The sequence below is a fragment of the Oncorhynchus mykiss genome, chromosome 14 (assembly GCF_013265735.2).
Source record: "Oncorhynchus mykiss isolate Arlee chromosome 14, USDA_OmykA_1.1, whole genome shotgun sequence".
Lineage (NCBI taxonomy): Eukaryota > Metazoa > Chordata > Actinopteri > Salmoniformes > Salmonidae > Oncorhynchus > Oncorhynchus mykiss.
Window position 1 is genome coordinate 5,227,823 of NC_048578.1, and position 8,756 is coordinate 5,236,578.

The window sequence follows — 8,756 nt, forward strand, 5'->3', positions numbered from 1 at the left end:
GATACTGTAGAACGCTAGCTAATGAGTCTGAGAAAAAGTAAATTGTAGTGACAGAGAGCAACCTTTGGTTAAATCTAGTCCATATATAGTAAAGGTTGCTATCTGCCAATGAGGGGCCATGTACACACAAACAGAAGCAGGAAGAGAGTGTAAGACAGTAATGTGTGAATATTAGGAAGTAGTCATTTTGTTTGGTTTCTTGTTCCTTGACACACACACACATATATTTGTGCATAGATACACAGTCACATACCCAGACTCAAACCATCACATGGCTCCTCATCTCTCTGTTTTCATCCTCCTCATCATCATTTTTTCCAGACTATCAGGTAATGGAAACATGTTTCTATGAAGTCTCATGGTTCCTTTCAGTTTGCTTACTTGAAGTCAGAGACATGTAGTTCAGACATTATTTGCATAGGGCTTTAGCACGTATTTCACATGTATTTCACTGAGCAGCTCTGTGTTTTAGAATGATGTATAGTCTGTAACATGTTCAGTTGTTGTTCATGGTTAATTGTCACTGTCTAAAAAAGTTTATGTACTGAGAAAAACACATTTCTTTATTGAGATAAAATTGAAATAACTTTTGTTTCGTCTCTCAAAGAAAAACATTCTTATTGAATAAATCTATTATACATACATATTTATATATACATACATACATATTACATGTCATGGTGTCCTTTTTGTGAGGGACATATATTTAGGCTGTTGTCTACAGATGCTGGTAATTTGTGGTCTGTGTCTGTGCAGACAGGAGGCTCCATCATCATCCCAAGTCTCTATCATCAACATTTCAAAAGTTTGGGACTGTATGTAACAAAAATATGATTTTGAGATAATTGCCTTTAAAGTTCTGAAGACTGAATGGTTTGAGCAATTTTTTGCTTCTATTCATTTGAACTTAACATGATTTGGGTTATTTGGAGTACTGAACATTAAACAGAACAAGGCCATGTCAATAACTCAATTTGGACAAAATTGCAGATAGAACCATATAGTCCCAAATTCTCAATTTCTTAAACTCTGAGAAATTGTGGTTTAAAGTACATTATTTTTATTATTTATTTTCTAAAGTAACTGCCCATCCTAGATGTGAAAGAATATTGTTCCATCTTCCCACTCCTGAAAAACAGTTTGATATCTGAAGTTTCTTCAAATCTAACTGAAGTAATTTTTCTAAGTGTCACCCTGAGAGACCAATATTTCATGCTTTACTTCACCACATAGACACCAGTCTGTGAAAAACAATCATTTATTTCCTCTACAGTAATGTCAATGCCATCCACCGAAGACACCGAAGACTCATACTTAACATCAGCGTACAGCGTGTATAGATCTGAAGACGTCATTAGGTGAGTGTGCATAAACAGTCAGACATTGTGTCCATGTCTTAATATGGGATTAATAATAGGGTCGTTTCATTTCAACATGCCATGACACCCACCATCTCAGATTGTTCTGCAATTGTTTCTGTAGACATTAGCATTCCTACAACATTATTTTGATTCAATATTATTTGATCTCTGAGAAATTAAGCTCATTTGATTGTACCCAAATCGACCATTTGAAATTTACAGGATGTGTATAATATTCAATAAATATAGTACCTAACATCTGATTTGGACCAAAACAATGAGTAAAGGCATGAGGAATTGAAAGAAATGGTCAAAAACCACCCACATGCCGTGCAAATCCCAACCCAACACCGGGTATCAGCTCTCTATGTTTGACACCACAGGTGGTTGGTGGCATCTTAATTGGGGAGGACAGGCTCGTGGTAATGGCTGAAGCGGAATAAGTAGAACAGTATCAAACACATGGTTTCTATGTGTTTGATGCCATTGCATTAGCGTCGTTCTGGACATTATTATGAGCTGTCCTCCCCTCAGCAGCCTCCTGTGTTCGGAGCAGTATGGAATTGCGATTTCTTCATCCTATGTAATGTATTTTCAGTGAATTTGGTTGTGCTTTGTTTAACCATGTTCAGAGAAATTAGTAGTTGAAGTTGTTAGGTTTATGTCCCATCCTACGTCCTGATATTACCCGGTTCTGACCACTAGATGGTGCTGTCCCTGCTGTTATTGTAATATATTTTTTTAAGAATACCCCCTCTCGATGTTAAAGGGATAGTTCACCCAAATTACATTTGGTTTTCTTACCCTGTAAGGAGTCTATGGACAAGGTATGACAGCAACCCATGCTTTGATTCTGTTTTTTTTTTTCACCTGGCCCCGGTTTGAAATGCTATCTATATGGTACCTATATTATTATTTGTACCTATATTAGCATTTCTGCGCTTCATATCCAAATCTTCTATAAGTAACATCATTGAATGAATTACTCAATCCATTTTTTAAAATAATTTAAGATGATTTGAAAGTGTGTCCCCTATCCGCTTCAAACATTTCGCTGAAGTGGTGTTTGCTCAAGTGTCCTCAAAAAGCAATGTTATTCTTCTACAGATTACTCTACAGATTGGAGCGAACAGTCTTCTACCTGGTGAAAATTGTTAATGCAATGTTCTTCCTCCTGTGCACCATCATTGCTGTGTTGAATTTCAAGGTTAAAAAAATTCGAGGTAAAATTCAGGATTGTTAGAAACCTGACAGGTCTCTTTGGTGAGAACAGATGTGTGACCATACAATTGTGTTTTAAGATCCATTATTCACCAGCGAGATGTTTTTTGTTTGTTGTTACAGCCAAACATTGATTTCAATCGGAATGTTTTATTCATTTGTTTTACTGGTGATTGAAGCTGAAACTACACTGTGTGCACAATTATTAGGCAAGTGAGTATTCTGATCTTATCATTATTGCTATTGACATTTTCCAACTCCAAACCATATAAACGTGAATGCTCATTGGATTGAATCATTTTCAGGTGATGTGTATTTGTGTGATGAGGGAGGGTGTGGTGAAAGTGAATAACATGTGTATAATTATTAGGCAGCCTCATTACCTCAGGTAAAATGGGCCACAAAATGTATTTCATTAACTGACACTGAAAAGACAAAAATTGTAAAATGCCTTTCAGACCGATGAACACTCTTGAAATAGCTAAACAATTGAGGCGTGACCACCGGACAATCAAACGTTTTGTTTGCGAATAGTCAACTGGAGCGCCAAAAAACCCACGGAGAAGAAAAGGCGCAAATTAACTGCAAAGACTTGAAGATAATTAAACGTCAAGCTACCAGGAACCCATTATCCTCCCGTGCCACCATATTCCAGAACTGCAACCTACCTGGAAAGTCCAGAAGTACAAGGTGTCAAGTGCTCAGAGACATGGCCAAGGTCAAGAAGGCTGAAACACCGCCAACACTGAATAAGATTCACAAGTTGAAGCGTCAAGATTGGGCAAAGAAATACCTGAAGACAGATTTTTCAAAGGTTTTATGGACAGATTAAATGAGTGAATCTTGATGGACCAGATGGATGGGCCTGTGGCTGGATCAATAATAGACACAGGGCACCACTTCGAGTCAGGAGCCAGCAAGGTGGAGGAGGGGTACTGCGATCATTAAGGATGAGGTAGTTGGACCTTTTTGGGTTGAAGATGGTCTGAAACTCAACTCCCAAACCTACTTCCAGTTTCTGGAAGATACTTTCTTCAAGTAGTGGTTCAGGAAGAAGTCCTCAGCATTCAAGAAGGCCATGATCTTCATGCAGGACAATGCTCCATCACATGCATCCAAGTACTCCACCGCTTGGCTAGCCAGCAAGGGCCTCAAAGACGCCCGAATAATGACCTGGCCCTCTTCCTCACCTGACTTAAATCCTATTGAGAACTTGTGGGCCCTTCTCAAACGTGAGATTTACAGCGAGGGAAGACAATCCACCCCTTTGAACAGCATTTGAGAGGCTGTGGTTGAAAAGAAGTGTTGCTATATTGATAACTGAATATTTACTGAATAAAGTCCAAAATGTTTATTTAATTGTCATTTTGCATTACTTATTTGTTACACTTACTCAAAAAATTTAGAATAAACAAGTGATAATAATTGTGCACACATATATTCCCCTGAGAAAGACAAAACTCACTGTTCCTTTGTTAAACATTCAGATTTGAGGTTCAGTAACATTTTGGATTGACGGAGAGCATTGTGTTTGTTCAGCAATCCTAAGGAATACAATTTGCCTAATAATTGTGCACGCTGTGTATTTACCACAACCCCACAAACATCTCCTTCCTCTCCCCAATCTCCATAGGCTACCAAATATCTCTAGGTTCATACATGATTAGCCTTTCGAATATTTTATGAATTATATTGATGCAGTATACTAAAATATAAAAAAATGTAAGTCTCTTTTTTCCCCTCCAAAGTATGAAGTTGCCACCTGGTTTTATTTATTGGTCTCCATAATATTACTGGTCCGCAGAAATATATGAACAAACTGATTTTCTGTTTTGTTTTGCTCTTTTGTCACTGATTTAACTCAATAACCAGTGTTGAATTGTTTTGAATGACTAATTACCACTGTTAACCTACATAAATGGAACACATGCATATTTTGCTAATAAAACGTTTTAAAGACACTTTAGGCTACTTTTTGTTGGCTATGAACATTTTGCAAATGTCTTGTTCTTGCTGATGGTTGAATACTGCTACTCTACCACCAGCATGATGTCATTGTGCAGTCCTATATATGACATGTGGAATTCACAAATAGATCATGTTACATATAGTACATTGTATTCAAATTGTGCTTTAGTACTGTATATTCCTCATACATATCTTATGGTACATTGTGATTGTCAGACTTGCATTTACCTTTACAATAGTTGCTGTATTGTTGTGAATGAAATGCTGTAACAAAAGTAAAGAGCGAGCACATATTTACCTGTTTCCCCTGTGGAATGTTTGCACAGTTGATAACACTGTGGACCTGTTTACATTAGACTGTACTCTTTGACCAGCCACTGGTTTATGACATGGTCCACAATTGTGGCTCTGATTTCATCAGGGACTCTTGTTCTTTGCCTTCTACCTCTTCCTCTATTATGTCTTCACCTGACACCACCAACACACATTCTTACACATCTTCTTATTTCTCTTCCACAAGCATGTAGCTGCTCTTCAGGGTTGTGATGTTCTTCCATGTTCACAAATGGTATTGATTGTGCTGTGGGCAAGCTCCGTATATATATGCTTCCAAACTTGATTGGTAAGATTGTGATTCCTATTTCTTTACGTCGTCACCTGGCAGGTAATTTGCCAGTTTAGCAAACATCACTAACATTCCATGTCATAGATATTTATAGAATATACATGTACGCATGTCTGACAGATTTTGATAATTGAATGGGTCATTTTGCATGCGATGGCTCACACGATGAAAGAATGTTTAGAAGTTGTGAAGAGTATGACCATTTCACTGAGAATCAACTCAGCAGTTTTGATCAGCAAGCCATGTGCGTGCAGTTACTGTGCAAATTGTAGACAATTGTATTTACTCTTTTGCACATGCGCCAAAACACGTGCAATTTGCTTAAATGAATAAGAAATTAAAATCTGGTATGAACAAGAAACTAAATTGCTCAGAGATTCAAACTTATTGTTTTGACAAAAAAAAATATCATCTTTCGAAAATTGAGCCGAAGCGATTGAGAAAAACTGTAATATGGCTGCTACAGCAACAACATCTGTGAGTATGCATGTGTGTCCATTTTAAAGTGAGAAATGAAAGGCTGAAACTGTGTGTGGTGTTACATTCGCCTGCAAGGCTGTCCAGTGCTGCCTTCTGTGGTTGTCACTCTCACTGTCGTTTACAGGCCCTGTCTAACTGGAGAGGACAGGAGAGAGATGAGAGACCAGAGTTCACAGGATGTTACATTAAAAACTCTTGTGTGTGTATGTGTGTGTGTTTGCGTGTTTGCGCGGCTCCGTTTTAACTAGTTAGGAAAGGGATAGAAATGATGGGGACAGAGGACGCAGTATATAACAGCTGAAACTGTGTTGTGTTACCTTTCGCCTGCAGTGTTGCTGCCTGTGTCAGTCAGTCTCACTATTGTTCATTGGCTCGGTCTTATCTGGAGAGGAGAGGAAAGAGATGAGAGACCAGAGTTCACAGGATGTAACAGCAGAAACTGTGTGTGTGTGTGTGTTGTATGAGGAACAGTGACAAAGAAAATAACAAGAAACAGTTAGGTCATACTTAACAGAATAGTACTTCCTATCATAAATCCAACTCAATGAAAGGGGTCGTACTTGGAACAGAAACCAAGTTAATCGTTGTTAAACATCGTTATTAAGCCCATATATGCGGTATTACTAATAGGCTGTCAACTCAGTCACATGGGTAATGAATAGCCTACTATTAAAAATGTTACAAAAAAACACTGAAGACATAACTTCCTTTTATTAAATATCTTTACTCTCTATGCTGAAATCAATTTAAAAAAGCGCATCTCATTGGTCTGAACCATGCAAATGGCCTCATTGAAGTGACAAAAATCGGAGGATAATAATGGCGCCGGAGGGGATGGCTGCCGTTTTACAGGCTCTTATCAAACCGTGCTATTTTGTGTGATTTTCGCATTGTTTGTAACTTATTTTGTACATAATGTTGCTGCACCGTCTCTTATGACCAAAAAGAGCTTCTGGATATCAGAACAGATATTACTCACCTCGAACCGGACAAAGATTTTTTCTTTAAGGATATAGGATATACTGCTTCTCTGAGACCAGGCCCAAATCGCTGTCATTCACGCAAAGAAAAGATGGAAAAACACGGGCGGAGATCGGGGAGCCTTGTGAGAATTCGTCGGCGAGTGGTTAACCCGCCCCTACCATCCGTTCTATTGGCCAACGTGCAATCACTGTAGAATAAACTGGGTGATCTCCGTTTGAGACTATCCTACCAATGGGACATTAAAAACTGTGATATCATATGTTTCACCGAGTCGTGGCTGAACGACGACACGGATAATATACAGTATTGCTCGCCTGAGGCAGAGTACCTCATGATAAGCTGTAGACCACACTATCTACTAAGAGAGTTTTCATCTATAGCCATCTATTTACCACCACAAACGGATGCCTACACTAAGACCGCACTCAACAAGCAGTATTATGCTATAAGGCCATAAGCAAAGAAGAAAAGGCTCATCCAGTAGCGGTTCTCCTACTGCCCAGGGACTTTAATGCAGGTAAACTCAAATCCGTTTGACCTCATTTCTACCAACATGTCACATGTGCAACTAGAGGAAAAAAATAGAGACCACCTTTACTCCACACACAGAGACACATACAAAGCTCTCCCTCGCCCTCCATTTGGCAAATCTGGCCATAATTCTATCCTCCTGATTCCTGCTTACAAGCAATAACTAAAGCAGAAAGTACCAGTTACTCGCCCAATAGGGAAGATGACGCAGATGCTACGCTACAGGACAGTTTTAATGGGATTCAACCAATGGCATTGAGGAGTATATATATATATATATATATATATATATATATATACAGTGCCTTGCGAAAGTATTCGGCCCCCTTGAACTTTGCGACCTTTTGCCACATTTCAGGCTTCAAACATAAAGATATAAAACTGTATTTTTTTGTGAAGAATCAACAACAAGTGGGACACAATCATGAAGTGGAACTACATTTATTGGATATTTCAAACTTTTTTAACAAATCAAAAACTGAAAAATTGGGCGTGCAAAGTTATTCAGCCCCCTTAAGTTAATACTTTGTAGCGCCACCTTTTGCTGCGATTACAGCTGTAAGTCGCTTGGGGTATGTCTCTATCAGTTTTGCACATCGAGAGACATAATTTTTTTCCCATTCCTCCTTGCAAAACAGCTCGAGCTCAGTGAGGTTGGATGGAGAGCATTTGTGAACAGCAGTTTTCAGTTCTTTCCACAGATTCTTGATTGGATTCAGGTCTGGACTTTGACTTGGCCATTCTAACACCTGGATATGTTTATTTTTGAACCATTCCATTGTAGATTTTGCTTTATGTTTTGGATCATTGTCTTGTTGGAAGACAAATCTCCATCCCAGTCTCAGGTCTTTTGCAGACTCCATCAGGTTTTCTTCCAGAATGGTCCTGTATTTGGCTCCATCCATCTTCCCATCAATTTTAACCATCTTCCCTGTCCCTGCTGAAGAAAAGCAGGCCCAAACCATGATGCTGCCACCACCATGTTTGACAGTGGGGATGGTGTGTTCAGTGTGATGAGCTGTGTTGCTTTTACACCAAACATAACGTTTTGCATTGTTGCCAAAAAGTTCAATTTTGGTTTCATCTGACCAGAGCACCTTCTTCCACATGTTTGGGGTGTCTCCCAGGTGGCTTGTGGCAAACTTTAAACACTTTTTATGGATATCTTTAAGAAATGGCTTTCTTCTTGCCACTCTTCCATAAAGGCCAGATTTGTGCAATATACGACTGATTGTTGTCCTATGGACAGAGTCTCCCACCTCAGCTGTAGATCTCTGCAGTTCATCCAGAGTGATCATGGGCCTCTTGGCTGCATCTCTGATCAGTCTTCTCCTTGTATGAGCTGAAAGTTTAGAGGGACGGCCAGGTCTTGGTAGATTTGCAGTGGTCTGATACTCCTTCCATTTCAATATTATCGCTTGCACAGTGCTCCTTGGGATGTTTAAAGCTTGGGAAATCTTTTTGTATCCAAATCCGGCTTTAAACTTCTTCACAACAGTATCTCGGACTTGCCTGGTGTGTTCCTTGTTCTTCGTGATGCTCTCTGCGCTTTTAACGGACCTATGAGACTATCACAGTGCAGGTGC

General features: G+C 39.0%; 1 long non-coding RNA gene across 1 annotated transcript; it reads left to right on the plus strand.

Annotated features, from left to right (window-relative positions):
• Positions 1–204: 204 nt before the first annotated feature.
• On the plus strand, positions 205–4,832 carry LOC110488602. The gene is made up of 3 exons (XR_002468453.2): positions 205–329; positions 1,274–1,358; positions 2,469–4,832. It is a non-coding gene; the product is annotated as an uncharacterized LOC110488602 (long non-coding RNA).
• The last annotated feature ends 3,924 nt before the right edge of the window (positions 4,833–8,756 follow it).